Raw genomic sequence first — 18235 nt, 5'->3', positions numbered from 1 at the left:
TTTTTGGGTTGTGTTTTGCACGCCACAGGCTTTTCAACAGGAAAAAAACAGCTGGAGGCAGAATGGTTGCAAAACACTACGTGTTTGTTACTTAACTCTGGGTTTCAAGACCAGTCCACCTCCAGCTGTTGCAAAACTACTACTCCCATCAGCCACGGTCTGTCAGTGCATGCTAAGAATTTTACTTTTGCTGCATTTAGGGTGCCACAGTTTAGAGACCCGTGCATAAAGGCCTGAAAAATGTGGGCCTGCAGAACTTACAATACTAGAAGTGCCAGCATTCCCAGGCATGCTGGAAGTTGTAGTTCTGCAACATCTAAAGGGCAATATGTATTCGAACGTCCTTGGGCCTTGAGGACACTGAAGTCAGGACGTTCGCATACGTCCTATGTCCAAAAAATTTTTAAATTCATTATGCTAAATAACAAGGAAAAGTGCCTAAATACACAATTGCCAACCAGAGTGTCTGCAGCTGTCCAGGCATGCTGGGACTTGTAGTTTTGTAAAAGCAGGAGACACTTTTGTTGTGAAATACTAATATATGATCATATATACTAACTTTTAAACTAGACTTAAATGCTGGGCTGGGCTGGGACTTGTAGTTTTGTAAAAGCAGGAGACACATTTTTGGTTAAATACTAATATCTGATCATATATACTAACTTTTAAACTAGACTTAAATGCAGTTGAAGATGATGAAATAACAGTGGTCAAAATACTTACACAAATCAGCAACTTTTCCTCAGACTTAGTGAAATTGCTTCCAACCATGTTGCTGTGTGATTGCGCTGCGATCATAAGTTGGAAACTGGCAAGGCTCCAGGAAATGGTCGCGTGTTGTTCGCGTGTTGATTGCGCTGCTTGGACCGAGATGGGTCCATATGGCTTCGGCTGTATGGACCACAGTAACTCTTTTCCCTGTCAGGAGCCTAGGAGCCTAACGCCCCGGGGGGTCAGAGACGGGCCCTTTTCGGAGGACCACTGACGTATGCAACCGTCGCAGTTTTTTGTGATGTCACTCTTTAGGTGTGTGCAAATTTTTCCTTGCACCGGGTGGAGTTTTTGGGTTGTGTTTTGCACGCCACAGGCTTTTCAACAGAAAATAACCAGCTGGAGGCAGAATGGTTGCAAAACACTACGGGTTTGTTACCTAACTCTGGGTTTCAAGACCAGTCCACCTCCAGCTGTTGCAAAACTACTACTCCCATCAGCCACGGTCTTTCAGTGCATGCTAAGAATTTTACTTTTGCTGCATCTAGGGTGCCACAGTTTAGAGACCCGTGCATAAAGGCCTGAAAAATGTGGGCCTGCAGAACTTACAATACTAGAAGTGCCAGCATTCCCAGGCATGCTGGAAGTTGTAGTTCTGCAACATCTAAAGGGCAATATGTATTCGAACGTCCTTGGGCCTTGAGGACACTGAAGTCAGGACGTTCGCATACGTCCTATGTCCAAAAAAATTTTAAATTCATTATGCTAAATAACAAGGAAAAGTGCCTAAATACACATTTGCCAACCAGGGTGTCTGCAGCTGTCCAGGCATGCTGGGACTTGTAGTTTTGTAAAAGCAGGAGACACATTTTTGGTTAAATACTAATATCTGATCATATATACTAACTTTTAAACTAGACTTAAATGCAGTTGAAGATGATGAAATAACAGTGGTCAAAATACTTACACAAATCAGCAACTTTTCCTCAGACTTTGAGAAATTGCTTCCCACCATGTTGCTGTAATATTGGGAAACTGGCAAGGCTCCAGGAAATGGTCGCGTGTTGTTCGCGCAATTGCGCATGCGCGATCGAAAAATCGCAATCGCAATATGTATTTTGGTTAAAATATCATACATATTCGATTTCAGAGTGCTGCTACAGCAGTTTTCGAAATATCTGCAATAAATTTCGCATTCGCATGTTGCGATATTTCGATAAAATATCAGGAATATTCTGAGCCAATCAGAGCGCTCCTCCAGCATATCTCGAAATTGCGCAATAAATATCGCATTCGCATGTTGCGATATTTCCATAAAATATCACGAATATTCTGAGCCAATCAGAGCGCTCCTCCAGCATATCTCGAAATTGCGCAATAAATATCGCATTCGCATGTTGCGATATTTCGATAAAATATCACGAATATTCTGAGCCAATCAGAGCGCTCCTCCAGCATATCTCGAAATTGCGCAATAAATATCGCATTCGCATGTTGCGATATTTCCATAAAATATCACGAATATTCTAAGCCAATCAGAGCGCTCCTACCGCAGTTATTAAAAAAATCGCAATTATTTTCGCATTCGCAATAGCGAAAAATCGCATTCTATTAATTTCGATAAAATATCACGAATATTCGAATTTAGCGAATATATCTCGAATATTCGAATATATATTCGAGATATATCGCGAAATCGAATATGGCATATTCTGCTCAACACTACTACAGAGGTGAAAATACACTGGGGGATAATAAAAAAAAAGCTGCTGCACCAATTTACTGGCATTAATTACTGCTTTAACAGCGACTCATGCGCCAAATTAAGGTAGTTCTAAAATGCTTCACTTTTACATTGTGTCGCTTTGAATGCGCCAAATGCAAAAGTGGAGCCAATTGAGACCAACTCTTTTTTTGCGTACAGACAGAAAAACTGTCCCAGATAGTTTTTGCAAAAGTGTCTGATGCATTCTAAGGCTACTTTCACACTGAATGCAGTTTTCAGGTGTTTTAGTGCTAAAAATAGCGACTGTAAAGCACCTAAAAACTGCCTCCCATGCCACCCAGTGTGAAAGCCTGAGAGCTTTCACACTGGGGTGGTGCGCTTGCGAGACAAGAAAAAAAAGTCCTGCAAACAGCATCTTTGGGGCGGCTTGAAATGAAAGCGGGAGTTCACCCAATTTTTTTATCTTTTCCCCTTAGATGGATGCTCGTTTTGTCTAGGGGAATCGGCTAGTTGTTTTAAAATATGAGCCGTACTTACCGTTTACGAGATGCATCTTCTCCGTCGCTTCCGGGTATGGGTCTTCGGGAGCGGGCGTTCCTTCTTGATTGACAGTTTTCCGAGAGGCTTCCGACGGTCGCATCCATCGCGTCACTAGTAGCCGAAAGAAGCCGAACGTCGGTGCGGCTCTATACTGCGCCTGCGCACCGACGTTGGGCTTCTTTCGGAAAATCGTGACGCGATGGATGCGACCGTCGGAAGCCTCTCGGAAGACTGTCAATCAAAGTAGGAACACCCAGTCCCGCAGCCCATACCCGGAAGCGGCGGAGAAGATGCATCTTGTAAACGGTAAGTACGGATCATATTTTAAAACAACTAGCCGATTCCCCTAGACAAAACGAGCATCCATCTAAGGAGAAAAAGGGTCATGTGCGGGTGAACCTCCGCTTGAATGGGCAGAGCTTCTGAAGCACCTGAAAAGCACTTTAGAAGCACCACAATGTGAGCACTTTTAACCCCCTTCTTGGGCAGATATTGTGGTTTAAAAGTGCCCCACTATCGACCGTAAAGCACCGCTAAAACGGCGGTAGGCGCTTTAGACCCCTTTCACACTAGAGCGTATTGCAGGCGCTATAGCGTTAAAAATAGCGCCTGCAATACGCCCTTAAAAATCTGTCCCCATTCACTCCAGTGTGAAAGCCAGAGGTGCTTTCACACTGGAGCGGTGCGCTAGCACGATGGTAAAAAAAAGTCCTGCTAGCTGCATCTTTGGAGCGGAGAAGGAGCTCCTCCTCCGCTGCTGCCCATTTTTATATATTTTTGGGGGATATTTATTATAGCAAAAAGTAAAAAATATTGATTTTTTTTAATTGTTTAATTATTTTTGTTTATAGCGCAAAAAATTAAAACCGCAGAGGTGATAAAATACCACCAAAAGAAAGCTCTATTTGTGGGGAAAAAAAGAATGCAAATTTTGTTTGGGAGCCACGTCGCATGACCGCACAATGGTCAGTTAAAGCGATGTAGTGCCGAATCGCAAAAAGGGGCCTGGTCCTTTACCTGCATAATGGTCCGGTGCTTAAGTGGTTAACAGCGGCACAGACAGCAATGAAAACTGACAGGGGCTCTAATCCCTCTCCACTAAAGTTTTGCTTTTAGTTATACACTAATCTTTGCAGCTAAGAATTACAATCTTGATCCAGTGGGACAGTAGACAAATTACTGTTTGCTCTCTTACTTCTTGGCTGTTTGTAGTTTCCATTGGGAACAGAGTAGATCTTTAGATTGTTACTTTGCTTGTCATTTTTAAGTATTGCTTTTTGATTTTCTTTTCCCTCAACAGTTTATTTTTTCCTAAAGGGATTTAACTTCTGAGGATGAAGAGACATAACAAATAACATTTGATTCATTGCATCTAAGAGACTCCTAGGTTTTAGCTTTTGATGCAGCTTTTTTTAATGATTGCCATGAAGTTGCTCCATCACAGCATCTTTTTTATGCCTTATAGCGTTGCACTCCTTTTTTTATTTCTTGTTTGTTAGTTATTCTTGTAAAGAAATAAACTGGGTTCAGATTTTATTACGTTGCATGTGTAATTGATTTTCTTTTTCTTTTTATGTTATTGCTTGACAGAAATACAGCAGCAGCGCCCCAATCTTATTCTAAACAACTTGAAAGTAAAGGCTTTTTTTTTATTGCTTTCACTGCAACACATGATTTGTTATGCAGTGGTAAAAGGCCTCAATTAAAGGATAGAAGAAGGAGGCACAACAAATCTAAAAGCTCCAAAAAATGTACGCTGCAGGTGCAGTGGTGAGGGGTGTACACAGCCCTAGTGCTTTTCTTAGCCGCTGTGGAAGGATGTATACATGCTGTCACTTTGTAATACACACTGGGGCAGATCCTAGTAGCGCGGTGCATTCTCCCGTTTGGCATAGCGTATCTATGATCCGCTACGTCGCCATAACTTACAGGTTTTTTTTTTGTATTCTGAAAGAATTTCCGCCGTAAGTTACGGCGGCGTAATGTAACTTAGGAGGCGTAAGGGCGCGCAATTCAAATCGATGTAATGGCAGCGTGTTTTATGTTAATACGTTGTGACCCGACGTAAATGACGTTTTTTTAATGGCGCATGCACCGTCCGTGGGGGTATCCCAGTGCGCATGCTCGAAATTAAACCGGAACAAGCCAATGCTTACGACGGTGACGTCATTCTACGCAAAGCCCTATTCGCGAACGACTTACGCAAACAACGTAAAATTTTCAAAATTCGACGCGGGAACGACGGCCATACTTAACATAGGATACGCCTCATATAGCAGGGGTAACTATACGCCGGAAAAAGCCGAACGAAAACGACGTAAAAAAATGCGTCGGCCGGACGTACGTTAGTGGATTGCCGTATCTAGCTAATTTGCATACTCAACGCGGAATTAGATGGAAACGCCACCTAGCGGCCAGCGTAAATATGCACCTACGATCCGACGGCGTACTAAGACGTACGCCTGTCGGATCAAGCCCAGATTCAGTCGTATCTTGTTTTGTGGATACAAAACAGAGATACGACAGGGGAACTTTGAAATTATGCGACGTATCAATAGATACGCCGGCGTAATTCGTTTGTGGATCTGGCCCCCTGAATGTAACCCATTCAATATAATAAGGGTACTCTACAAGCACCCCCCAACCATGGGATACAAGGGGTTAAAGCAAGCAGTGAGGAGGTGATAGGGAAGAGGAGGAACAGCGCTTCTAAATGTAGTAGTTAAAAAAAAAAAACACTTTAACAGTTAAAAGGTAGATAACTCACACTAGATGAAATTTCCCTTGTAATAACATCTAAGTCCCACTTGCAATTCCCAGATGGTCCCGCTGGGAGTCTCTGTACACAATGGCAGAATGTCAGCTGTGCTGGTGGATTCCCGCTCTACCATCAGTGCTTGTGGAAGCTGAAAACGCTGAAGTCCGGCGTGTCACTTGCTTCCAAAAAGCAGGGGGAGGTGGCACACGTTCAGAGCATGTGTGCTCCTTCAGTTGGCCTGATGAAGTACACTTTGTCCTTTTTCAAAATGTAAACAGCTCAATCACTGGTCTTACATAGGTGATGATGGTGACCAAGGTCCTTCTTGGACATGATTTTGGACATTAGACATGATCTGTGCAGGATTCTCTGATGTTAAAGGCCCGGATTCACAAAGCACTTACGTCGACGTATCTCGAGATACGCAGCGTAAGTGTAAATATGCGCCGTAGTATCTATGTGCCGGACTCTGAAACCAAGATACGCCTGAAAATAGGCTTCATCTGACCGACGTAAATTTCCTACGCCGGCGTATCTTGGGCGCATATTTACGCTGGCCGCAAGTGGCGCTCCAATTAATTTCCTATTCACATATGCTAATGAGGGAGATACGTCGATTCACGAACGTACATGCGCCCGGCACATAATATACGCAGTTTATGTAAGTCGTACGCCCGGCGTAAAGTTATTCCCCATATATGAGGCGCAACTCATGGAAACGTATGGACCAGGGAACACAGCCGTCGTATTTTACGTTGGTTACGTAGTACGTGAATAGGGCTGGGCGTAGGTTACGTTCACGTCGTAGGTAGTGATCCGTCGTATCTTAGGGAGTCGTTTCGATGTGATTCTGAGCATGCGCACTGGGATACGTCCATGGGACGGCGCATGCGCCGTTCGTTTTAATTAAGAAGGTGGGAGAATGCTGACTAAGCATTAGTTGTTAATGCGAAACGCGTCAGCTGTCTATCCCACTGTATGCTGTTGTGTGCTGTGCATTTTTTCCTTTTTACAATAAAGAGCACGTCTTTTTTCAACAAAACTTTTTGGAGTGCGGCTGTCCATCCATTCTCCCACCTGCTTAATTCTATGCATTGCCAGCACCCGTGTGATTCCTGAGTGGACATTAATTACCTGCCTGTGCTCACCTGGAGCGGCGGTCTCCCTACCTATCGTTCATTTTAAGTACTTCTATGACGCTTGGCCCATCATTTACATGGGGTCACGCCTCATTAGCATGGCTCACGCCCACTTCCACTTACGACGGCTAATGCCGAGGGAACCCAGCGCAGATTTGGCAGCACTGGTTTGTGAATCCAGTGCTTGCCTCTCTGCGCTACGTCAGCGTAGCGTATATTAGATACGCTACGCCGGCATAAATATGCGCCAATGTATGTGAATCCGGGCCAAAGAGTTTATTTTAATATGGCCTCAACTGCATCCCCCATTCTGACAATGAGGAAGGAAGGTAGGGATAGCATAATGAAAAGGGTGAAAACGGAAGTTTCAAATTAGTTTTTTATCTTGATTTCTCATGCAGATGTTGCTGTAGTAACTCTTCTAGTCCAGCAATTAGCTTCTCTACATAGATTCGAACAGTGAAGCCCTATTTTATTTCCATTAAAAGATCTTATTTTAACTGAAGCCCTGAAGAATTGGGGATTTCTTCTGGTCCCCAAAACTTGCTGGCTGTGTTTAGTGTAAACCAAAAAATAATATGGACACTTTTTTCATTTGGTCTGGTGTTTCTTTGCTTGGTGCATGTTTTTTTCTGATTTCAAAGGAGCTGGAAGTTGTAATCATGGAGCCCAATGAGAGAAAACAGGAATAGTATATCAGTGAAAAGACTTTTCCTACTGGATTAGTAAAATATAAATGTAGCACCTGGTTACTTCCAAGTACCGGTGCTATTGAAATTTAGAGGGTGATCAGAGTGCTAATGACTCTGATCCAAATTACAATGTTCAAATAGGTTCTTTGTTTCAGCTTGGCTGTGCTGAGGGCTCATTCTGTTCCTGGGGTGCTATCCCACCTCAGGGCGATAGGTGGCATCAGCAGAGTCGAGACTTGGTTGTTCTTTTCCAGCAGCCAATCAGGAGGGAGTGTCCTCACTGGGCATGCTGGGAGAGGGTTCTTATGGGACAGACGCCATTGAGTCTGGGTCTTCTTCCATTGTGGCACCCACCTTTAGGGTGACCACATCACGGCGCCCCGGCGTTATGGCCTACCTGGCAGGAGCGCTCGTGCTACGCGGTGTTCCTGGTTCCGGGACCATGTTGGTCCGGAACGTTTGAGCAACGGTGGGGACCCAGTGATCGACTGGGTTCCCACTTTTGAAGATCCCAAGCGGTATAGCTGTTCGGTGGGGAGTCCGTCTGAGGAGCGCCATTGAGAGGCTGGCGGTCCAAAAGGATTTAGACAAACCACCAGGCATCAAGGTAGCCGGACACTGAAGGATTGAACACCTGGCAGTCGGTACCTGGGCGACGTTAAGAAGGAGATCCAGGCATAATTCCTTAACCACTTACCCCCCGGACCATATTGCTGCCCAAAGACCAGAGTACTTTTTGCGATTCGGGACTGCGTCGCTTTAACAGACAATTGCGCGGTCGTGCGACGTGGCTCCCAAACAAAATTGGCGTCCTTTTTTTCCCACAAATAGAGCTTTCTTTTGGTGGTATTTGATCACCTCTGCGTTTTTTATTTTTTGCGCTATAAACAAAAATAGAACGACAATTTTGAAAAAAATGAATATTTTTTACTTTTTGCTGTAATAAATATCCCCCAAAAATATATAGAAAAACATTTTTTTTCCTCAGTTTAGGCCGATACGTATTCTTCTACATATTTTTCGTAAAAAAAAATCGCAATAAGCGTTTATTGATTGGTTTGCGCAAAAGTTATAGCGTTTACAAAATAGGGGGTATTTTTATGGCATTTTTATTAATATTTTTTTTACTAGTAATGGCGGCGATCAGCGATTTTTTTTTCGGTATTGCGACATTATGGCGGACACTTCGGACATTTTTGACACATTTTTGGGACCATTGGCATTTTTATAGCGATCAGTGCTATAAAAATGCATTAGATTACTATAAAAATGCCACTGGCAGTGAAGGGGTTAACACTAGGGGGCGGGGAAGGGGTTAAGTATGCCTGGGTGTGTTCTTACTGTGGGGGGGGGGGTGGCCTCACTAGGGGAAACACTGATTTTCTGTTCATACATTGTATGAACAGAAAATCAGCATTTCCCCTGCTGACAGGAACGAGAGCTGTGTGTTTACACACACAGCTCCCGTTCCCCGCTCTGTACCGAGCGATCGCGTGTGCCCGGCGGCGATCGCGCCCGCCGGGCACACGCACGGGAGTCGGGGGCGAGCGGGGGGCGCGCGCGCGCGCCTCCGGCGGCGCGCGTGCGCCCCTAGTGGCGGCTAATAGGCAGGACGTCCATTTACGTGGTCTCGCCTAGGAGAGCCACCTTGTGGACGTATTTCGGCGGTGCAGCGACGGCAAGTGGTTAAAGGGGTTGTAAAGGAAAAAAAATGTTTTCATAATAAGCATCTTTTACCTGCAGACATTCCTCTTTTCACTTCATTGTTCGTTTTTGCTCAGAAGTTGCTCTATTTCTTCTCTGTTCTGTTCACTTCCTGCTTGTCTGATTGTTATTCACCATGTGAAGGGAGGCTTTACTGCGGTGGTCAGTGATGTGCTCGCCCCCTTCTGGGAACTACATCTGTGCGGCAGGATGCTCTCTACTTGTTAGAGACTTCAAGGAGGTGTGAATTACTGGGCGTGCTGCAATGCATACTGGGAAATGTAGTTCTTACATGAACGAGCGCCGCAAACCAGGAAGTGAATGGGAGAACAGAAACTAGAACGCCGGAGGTGATGTAGATGAAGGAATTTAATAGGTATTTACTCATTTTTTACCTTGCAGACATTAATTTTAGGCAAAAAATGTTTTCCTTTACAACTCCTTTAAGGAGGGTTGCCTCCGTATCTACAACCAGAGAGGGCCTGTGGCAGAGGTGTCTCCCTGAAGTTCATTCTAAGGAGGGTCTGTGGCAGAGACTTTTCCTCAAGTTCAAGTTCATTCTAAGAAGGGTCTGTGGTAGAAACTTTGTCCTAACAAGAGTTTGAGTGATACTCCGGCTGCCAGGTCAGTGAGAGAGGCCTGTCCGGGTACGCTAAGCCCACTCAGTCAGGAGTGGTGCGGAAAGTGTTACATATGGGAGCAGGACTGTTCCCAATAGTACGCCTTAATCTGCTGTTCTCCTTCTTCTCCCAAACTCTATCCTTTCATCACCAGTTCATTGTTTTTACCTGGCTGGGTAATAAAGAACACAGAAAAGACACTTGTTGCAGACATTACTTTACTATTGCTAAATGCACTATTCACCCCTAGGAATTCGGAAGAGCCACAAGGTAAATGTGCCACCCAAAACAATCCAGCAGCTCCTCCGGGGGTAGTGCTACACGTGGGGGCTCGTCCGGGATAGGCTGTTACCTCGAATAACCAAATTCAGAAGTTTTATTCTGCCATTGAGGCAAGGAATTGTTGTGGTGTTGAAACTGTGCAAGAAAGGAAAGAGTTAACATCACCATTGAAGTTTGGGTGCGCGTGCAGCACAGTGACGCGTACCCACAACGTGTGAGAAAAAGAACTCGGAGTGGGAGGAGTTACCCACGCTGCGAGTTTGGCGCCAAAAGACAGAGTGATTGCCCGCCCACGAGAGAGAGACAGGCAGACATGTCTGTGACATCAACGCCATTTGAAAGGCTGCGACCCCTGATGTCTATGCTGGGAGTCAACGCGATGTCTGCTACTGCTGGGGTCCCCCTGACAGATACTGGAATTCGAATACGGACCCAGGGGAAGTTCGTTTTGTTTTCCGGCGGTAGCGTGGAGGCCCTCAGACTGTCCTGCCCCCGCTGTTCGGAGCTGGCCATCCAGATTTTGCCCTTTGCCCGGTGCAAGAAATGCCGGGACTATTTGTTCCAAATGGAGCCACCGACTGAATCCCCCAGGGAGTACAAGGTGGATTGGATCACTGGGACAGTGACCGTGGAGGAAGAGGCCCCATGGCCAGAACCCTCTTCTACTGCCCTGATCGCTGATCCGGAGATAGTGACTGTCTCATCTACATTGACTTTGTCATTGGCTGTTCCCCCGATTCACCCATAGGAATTCGGAAGAGCTACGAGGTAAATGTGCCACCCAAAACAATCCAGCAGCTCCTCCGGTGGTAGTGCTACATAAAGTATGTATCATTTGAAAAAATGGTCAGAAATAAAAACTAGAGTGTATTATTTTACAAACAATAGCCAGAAATATTGTGTAGTTGATGCACAATATAAAAGCAAATGTATTGGGCAGTAATTTACTGTGGAAAGACAAGGCACATTTTAATCAGGAAATAAAACTTAGAGGGAGAGAGGGGGCAGGTTTAATTGAGAAATAAAAACTAGTTTCGTGTTTTAAAGACAACAGCCAGAAATACTTCACAATATTTAACCAGTGCTACAGGGTTGCAATTTCAGGGGGATAGACGAGACAGGTTTTATTGCTAAATAAAAATTAGAGTGTGTTAATTCTGAGACAAAAGCCAGAAATGAAATAGAAACTAGATGAGCAATATGTAAGCAGCAATTTCTTGTGAAAAAAGACTTAGGCCCCTTTCACATTGAGGAGTTTTTCAGGCGGTAAAGCGCTAAAAATAGCGCTGCTATCCCGCCTGAAAAACTCCTGCACTGCAGACTCAATGTGAAAGCCCGAGGGCTTTCACACTGAGGCGATGCGCTGGCGGGAGACAAAAAAATCTCCTGTCAGCAGCATCTTTGGAGCGGTGAGAGGAGCGGCATGTATACCGCTCCTTCACCGCTCCTTCCCATTGAAAACAATGGGAACCGCGGCAATACCGCCCGCAATGCGCCTCTATAGAGGCGCATTGCGGGCGATATTAACTCTTTATCGGCCGCTAGCGGGGGTTAATACCGCACCGCTAGCGGCTAATACCCGCGGCAATTCTGGCGGTATAGCGCCGCTATTTTTAGCGGCGTTATACCGCCACCGCAGCTCCCGCCCCAGTCTGAAAGGGGCCTTAGACTGTATTATTTTAGACACAACAGCTAGAAATCTTGTACATACTTGCTGCACCGTATGTAAGCAGTTTAATTAGGCCGCAATTTCAGAGAAAAGGCTAGGCGGGTTTTATTGCAAAATAAAAATAGGATTGTAGTATTTAAGAGACAATAGCCGGAAATTTTATAGAGATTTGATGTACACTATGAAAGCGACTATAGTAGGCCAATAGTTAAGAGGGAGAGATTGCAGATTTTATTATTTTATAGAGAAAAGCTACAAATTTTGTGCAGTCACAGGAGAGTATGTTAGCAGCTTATTAGGATATAATAAATAGGAAGAGACAAGTTGGTTTTTATCTTGAGATTAACATAAGAGTAATCTCAGATAACTACAAATATTTTGAGTTCATGTATCACTGGAATAGGCCGTAAACTAGGATGCACAAAGCACGATTTACCCTGCAGCAAATATTATAAACTTTGCAGCTAAGGCCAATGTGTGTGCAGTGGCGTCACTAGGGTTGGTGTCACCTGGTACGGCAAAACATCGTGTCACCCTCGGGATGGGATCGGTTTGTGGATGGAGCTGAAATGGGATTGGGGGAATGGATGGAGACGGGATGGGATTGGTGAAATTGGAGCAAGACGTGATAGGATTGGGGGAATAAATGGACCCGGGATGGGATCGGGTTGCTGGATGGAGCTGGGATGGGATTGTGGTGGTGGGTGGAGCCGGGATAGCATCGGGGGGGGGGTGGATGGAGCAGGTATGGAATCGGGTGGTGGATGGAGCCCAGATGGGATCAGAGTGAGTGAGTGAATAACTTATATAGCGCTACAAATGCAAACTGAATCGCCTCAAGGCGCTTGGCATCCATTTTCCTTCTATTTAGCCTTCAGAAAAAATGGGTCTTGAGTTTTTTTCTGAAGGCCTGGTGATTCTCTTCCGTTCTGATATGAGTTGGTAGTGAGTTCCACAGTTGAGGTCCTTTGACTGCAAATCTACGTTCTCCTTTGCTTTTGTAGCAGGCCTTGGGGATGTGTAGTAGATTTTGGTTAGCTGAGCGGAGAACGCGATTGGGGTTGTGGTATTTTATTTTCTCGCATATATACTGGGGGGCGATGCCTTGTACACATTTGTGTGGCAGGCAGAGGGCCTTGAATGTGATTCGGTCCTTGACGGGCAGCCAATGGAGGGACCTCAGGGAGGGGGAAATTGATTCCCAGGGTTTTTTCCCTGTTACCAGTTGCGCTGTCGTATTATGGACGACTTGTAGATGGGCAATCTGGTATTTGGAGAGACCTAGGTACAGGTCATTAGCATAGTCAAGCTTGGAGTTTATTAGTGTTCCCACCACTACTGCGGTGTCTTTTTCCGGAATGAAGGGCACGAGTCTTCGTAGTAGACGCAGGAGATGGCGGGTGAGACCCGCTGACTACTGACCCAATTTGAGCATCCATTGTCATGTCGGAGTCAAAAATGACTCCTAGACTTTTGACTTTGGTGCTGGAGGTAATGGTCTGTCCAAATATGGGCGGGGGCGACCATGTTGTCCTGGCTGATCTCTTTCTGTTTGCATGGACCAGAAGGAGTTCTTTTTTCGATCCATTAAGTTTGAGGTGACTCTCCGTCATCCAGTTATCTAACAAAGTGAGGGATTTTTCTAACCCGGGGTATGGTCCTTTTTGCTGTTTATACGAACGTAGAGCTGAGTATCATCGGCGTAGGAATGGTAGAGAAGATCCTGCTTACTGATGATTTTAACGAGTGGGCGAAGATAAATATTGAATAGCCCGGGCGACAGGGGGGACCCTTGCGGGACTCCACATGTCAGAGTCCATGCTTCGGAAGTAAAAGGTCCTAGTCTCACTGTCTGGGATCGATTTCCCAGAAATGATGCGAACCAGGGTAGATCTGAGTCTACGACTCTGGCTACTTCTGTGAGCCGAGTCAGCAACATTTTGAGATCTACTGTGTCAAACGCCGCACTAAGGTCCAGCAGTATCAGGGTGAATGGATGGAGCCAGGATGGGTTTGGGGTGGTGGATGGAGCTGGAATGGGATCGGGGGATGGATGAAGCTGGGATGGCATCTTTGATTTCAGGGGGAAGGGGGTTAAAGAATATGTGCTAGGAGGTGCTTTGGGAGGGGAGAGGAATTGTGCTAGGGGAGGGTGGGTCAAACTTTAAATCTGCCCCCCTCCTTCTAGCACAAGTCCTCTTTAACCCAAAACAAAGCACCCACTAGCATAATTGTTACCAGACCCCCAGAATGCCCCTTCCGAATCACCATGTACCCCAAGACTCCTATAATTACAGATCTCAGCCCCGGACCCCAGGCAGATGCTGTAGCATGGTGTCCCTCCTCCTCGGCTCTTCCTCCCGGCCTGTGTACTTGTCATGTCAGAGCTGAGGAGGAGGCGACAATAATCTGCTGTGCAATGAGTGTAGCCCGCAGGGAGGGGAATGCGATTGCAGTGTGTGGGGGACTGTGAAGGTCAGACCTTGGGCTCCCTGCCTGTCAGGCTTGGCCTCACTCCCTCCTCCCGCACATCACGTGGAGTGAATGAGATCCCGGAAGGGAAGTAGGAAGAAGAGTGAGCCACGGCTCCCCTCTGAATGTGTTGCTGGTGCCAGTCCGGACCTGGTGTCACCCTCTGGTGGGTGTCACCCAGGTGTGGGCCGCACCCCCCTCATCCCCAAGAGTGGACATGCATCTGCTCTCCTCCCCTTCTTCTTGTGACCCAGAAAGCGACATCTCTGACGACACTTCCAAGTCAAGCTCTCAGTCTCCATGGCAATCTTTTAGACCCTGCATATCTCAATAAAGGGAACCTGTCACCCAAAAAACATCACATGGGGGACTTTTTGTCCCCTATTTGATGAGAATTTTTTTTTTACACCAAAGCACATAAACCCCGCCCTCCCAAAAAAAAATTTGGAGGCCCTTCCCACCCCCACATATACACATGCACGAACGTAAATGCATGTGTCGGGCGCCTACAAGTGAAAACGTCAATTGCGATACACATGTCACATATCGCCACGCACGCCAGAGTGAGAGCAATTATTCTAGGACCAGACCTCCTCCATAATACTAAACTGATACTTATAGGGCGCTTTTGAAGCGTCGCCTACAGAAAATATAGGGTACTGAAGTTTGACGCCTTTTCATGGGCGCACAAAAATGTAAGGGTTGGCATGTTGGACATCTATTTACTCGGTGCAACCTCATCTTTTATATTTTACCAAAAATTTGGGTAATTTATTATTGTGTTTATTTGCCTTTAAATTCACAATAGCATGTTTGCTTACTGAAATTTCGCATTTCCTAGACCTTTACGGTAATATCATGTAACATAAAAAATTGGCACTACCGCTTTTTTATTCTCTAGGGTATCTGCTTTCAGAAAATATATAATATGTGTGGGTTTTGTATAATCTTCATGCCTAAAATAATTTTTTTAAATGTGTGCAAAAACAGCTCTGGCAGCGAAAGGGTTAAAGTGATTGTAAGCCTACATTTAAAAAAAAAAAATAAGTATGTCATACATACCTGCTTTGTGCATTCATTTTTCACAAGGCAGCCCCAATTCTCCTCTTTTCAGGTCCCCGCTTGCCTCCTCCCCCTAGCAAATGCCCCCATAGCAAGTCGCTTGCTATAGGGGCACTTGTGCGTGCTCGCTCCCTAGCCAGCTCTGTGTATCCATTGACGCAAAGCATGACTTGGCCCACCCCCGCTCTCTATTTACACGCTCTCATTGACAGCACCAGGTGCCAATGACTCCTGCTGCTATTTCTGAGCCTAGGAGGAGAGAGCGTGGAAAGCTGCTATTTTTTCGTTAGATCGGGACCAGGCTCTGGTAATTACAAGGATGTGTTGAGGGAGAGCAGAACACAAAAGTTTTTTTTTACCATAATACCGTATTTATCGGCGTATAACGCACACCGGCGTATAACGCGCACCCCAATTTCAGAGGGAAGTTTCAGGAAAAAAAATGTTTTTTTTATTTTGTGGTCCATCTGCAGCCTAGCCTGTGCCCAAATGCAGCCTGTGTCCAAATGCAGCCTGTGCCCAAATGCAGCCTGTGCCCAAATGCAGCCTATGCCCAAATGCAGCCTGTGTCCAAATGCAGCCTGTGCCCAAATACAGCCTGTGCCCAAATACAGCCTGTGCCCAAATGCAGCCTGTGCCCAAATGCAGCCTATGCCCAAATGCAGCCTGTGTCCAAATGCAGCCTGTGCCCAAATGCAGCCTGTGTCCAAATGCAGCCTGTGCCCAAATGCAGCCTATGCCCAAATGCAGCCTCACCTTCTCTCGTGGGAATCACAGAGCCGAGCCGTCATCCGAGCCGAGCCGTCATTTCCTGTTCATTCGGCGGCAGTCATACACACACAGTCCCGCCTCCGCCATCGGCATTGGACCAGCTTCTGTGATTGATAGAACACTGGTCCAATGCCGGTTGTGGACGCGGGAATGTGTGTGTGACGTGTGCTGAGTAAACAGGAGAGACGGCGCGATAATTTCCCGTGGCGCTCGGCGGCACTCGTCCCCCTCCTTCCCCTCCGAGCCGAGGTACAGCCGAGGTACAGTATCGGCGTATAACGCGCACCCATGATTTTCCCCATATTTTCAGGGGGAAAAAGTGCGCGTTATACGCCGATAAATACGGTACATTAAAGTGTTACTTTACTGTTACAGTCTGTTTATGCAGTAAAGCATGCTTGTTATACTCACTGTGGAACCTAAGGGGCTAATCCTCTGGATTGTGTAAAAAGACTATTTGATCCTGTCTTCTGTAATCCTCCCATCCTTCCACTTTCCCACATCTATCTGCTGATAGAACAGAGCCTTGGGGACAAGCTGCAGATGCTCAGTTTGGTGTGTATTGCTATAGTTTTTATTTTTTTCTTGGGAGAGTGCATGTAATTAGCACTGTCCAGACAGCAGCTTTATAGGACAGTCAGAGTAGAATAAAAACTCATCCTACAAGCTTTAACCAGACACTAATAGAAGTCACAAGAATGCTATATACTGCTGATGAGAAATATTTAGCAGTCATAGGTGTGTTCAGCCTATTGCATTAGGGTGTGCACCCCAAAGCTCAAACACATATGTGTGTGTAGGTGTAGTTATACTGATGGTGTCAGTAGGGCAGTGGACAGTGTCTGTAGGACAGTAGACAGTGCCAATAGTTTTTTACCATTTTCCTGTTTGAATTAGTTTTACTAATTTTTTTAGGAGTCCCGTTAGGAGGCTTTTGTGAAATATCAGGGTTTTAAGCAGGGGGAATGGGCACCACACAGGGTGATTAGGGTGGCACAACATCTATGTTAGCAGTTGATATTTACTGAAATAATTGCATTTTCATGTTCTGTGTACTATTTGAGACCAGATATAGTGAATACAGGGTCCTGCATTTAGTAACACTTTAAAGCGGTTGTAAACCGTGCTTAGTAATTTTTACCTACATGTATAAGCCTATAATAAGGCTTACCTGTAGGTACAATGGTTATCTACTAAGCATGCACCGTTTAGGAGATATTCACCCTGCATGGAGACAGTCACATCACTGGCGCATGCATGCTCTGAAGGTCTGCATACCTTGCCAGAACTCCAGAGCTTCATGCCGGAGCCGAGGGCTCCTGCGGACTTGAACAGGAGTGACATCATCGTGGCTCCAGCCAATCACAGTGCCAGAGCTCGCAAACCTGGAAAAAGATAGGGGGAACATGTCAGCTCTCTCAACTGTGACTTCATAGTGCTAGAGGGCTTTGTTCCAGGGTGAGTATTTCATAATGTGTAGTATTCCATTCATACTACACATTATGCCGTTGTCTTGTAGGGTTTTTTTTTGGGGGGGGGGTATGCACTTTTGTGGTTTACAATCGCTTTAAAGTGGATGTAACATGTCACAATGTAGAGAATAAGATTTCCTATCATCTGTGCCCAGTCTTACCACACATAGTTAATCCAGCTCTGAGCAATCCTCTTTTATTGTTCAGTGAAAATTAACAGACTTCCAGATAAAAACCTGTCTAAATAAAAAGTCCTTTCCGTCCCCTTGCTTCCAGTGACAGGGTTTTTACATATCTCGTGCACTAGCTTGGACACATGCACATTCCTGGATGTTTATCATAATATGGGGGGTGATCCACAGTTCATTTTGAGAGGTAATGCATGTCACTGGAAGCAAGGGGACGCAAAGGACTTTTTACTTAGACAGGTTTTTATCTGGAAGTCTGTTAATTTTCACTGAACAATAAAAGAGGATTGCTCAGAGCTGGATTAACTCTGTGTGGTAAGACTGGGCACAGATTATTATATGAAATCTTATTCTCTACATTGTGACATAAAAAAATGGGTTTACATCCACTTTAAGGTAAAAAAACATCTAGCTTTACAACCACTTTAA

Source organism: Rana temporaria, chromosome 6, assembly GCF_905171775.1.
Source record: "Rana temporaria chromosome 6, aRanTem1.1, whole genome shotgun sequence".
Taxonomy (NCBI): domain Eukaryota; kingdom Metazoa; phylum Chordata; class Amphibia; order Anura; family Ranidae; genus Rana; species Rana temporaria.
This window is presented reverse-complemented; position numbering follows the sequence as displayed.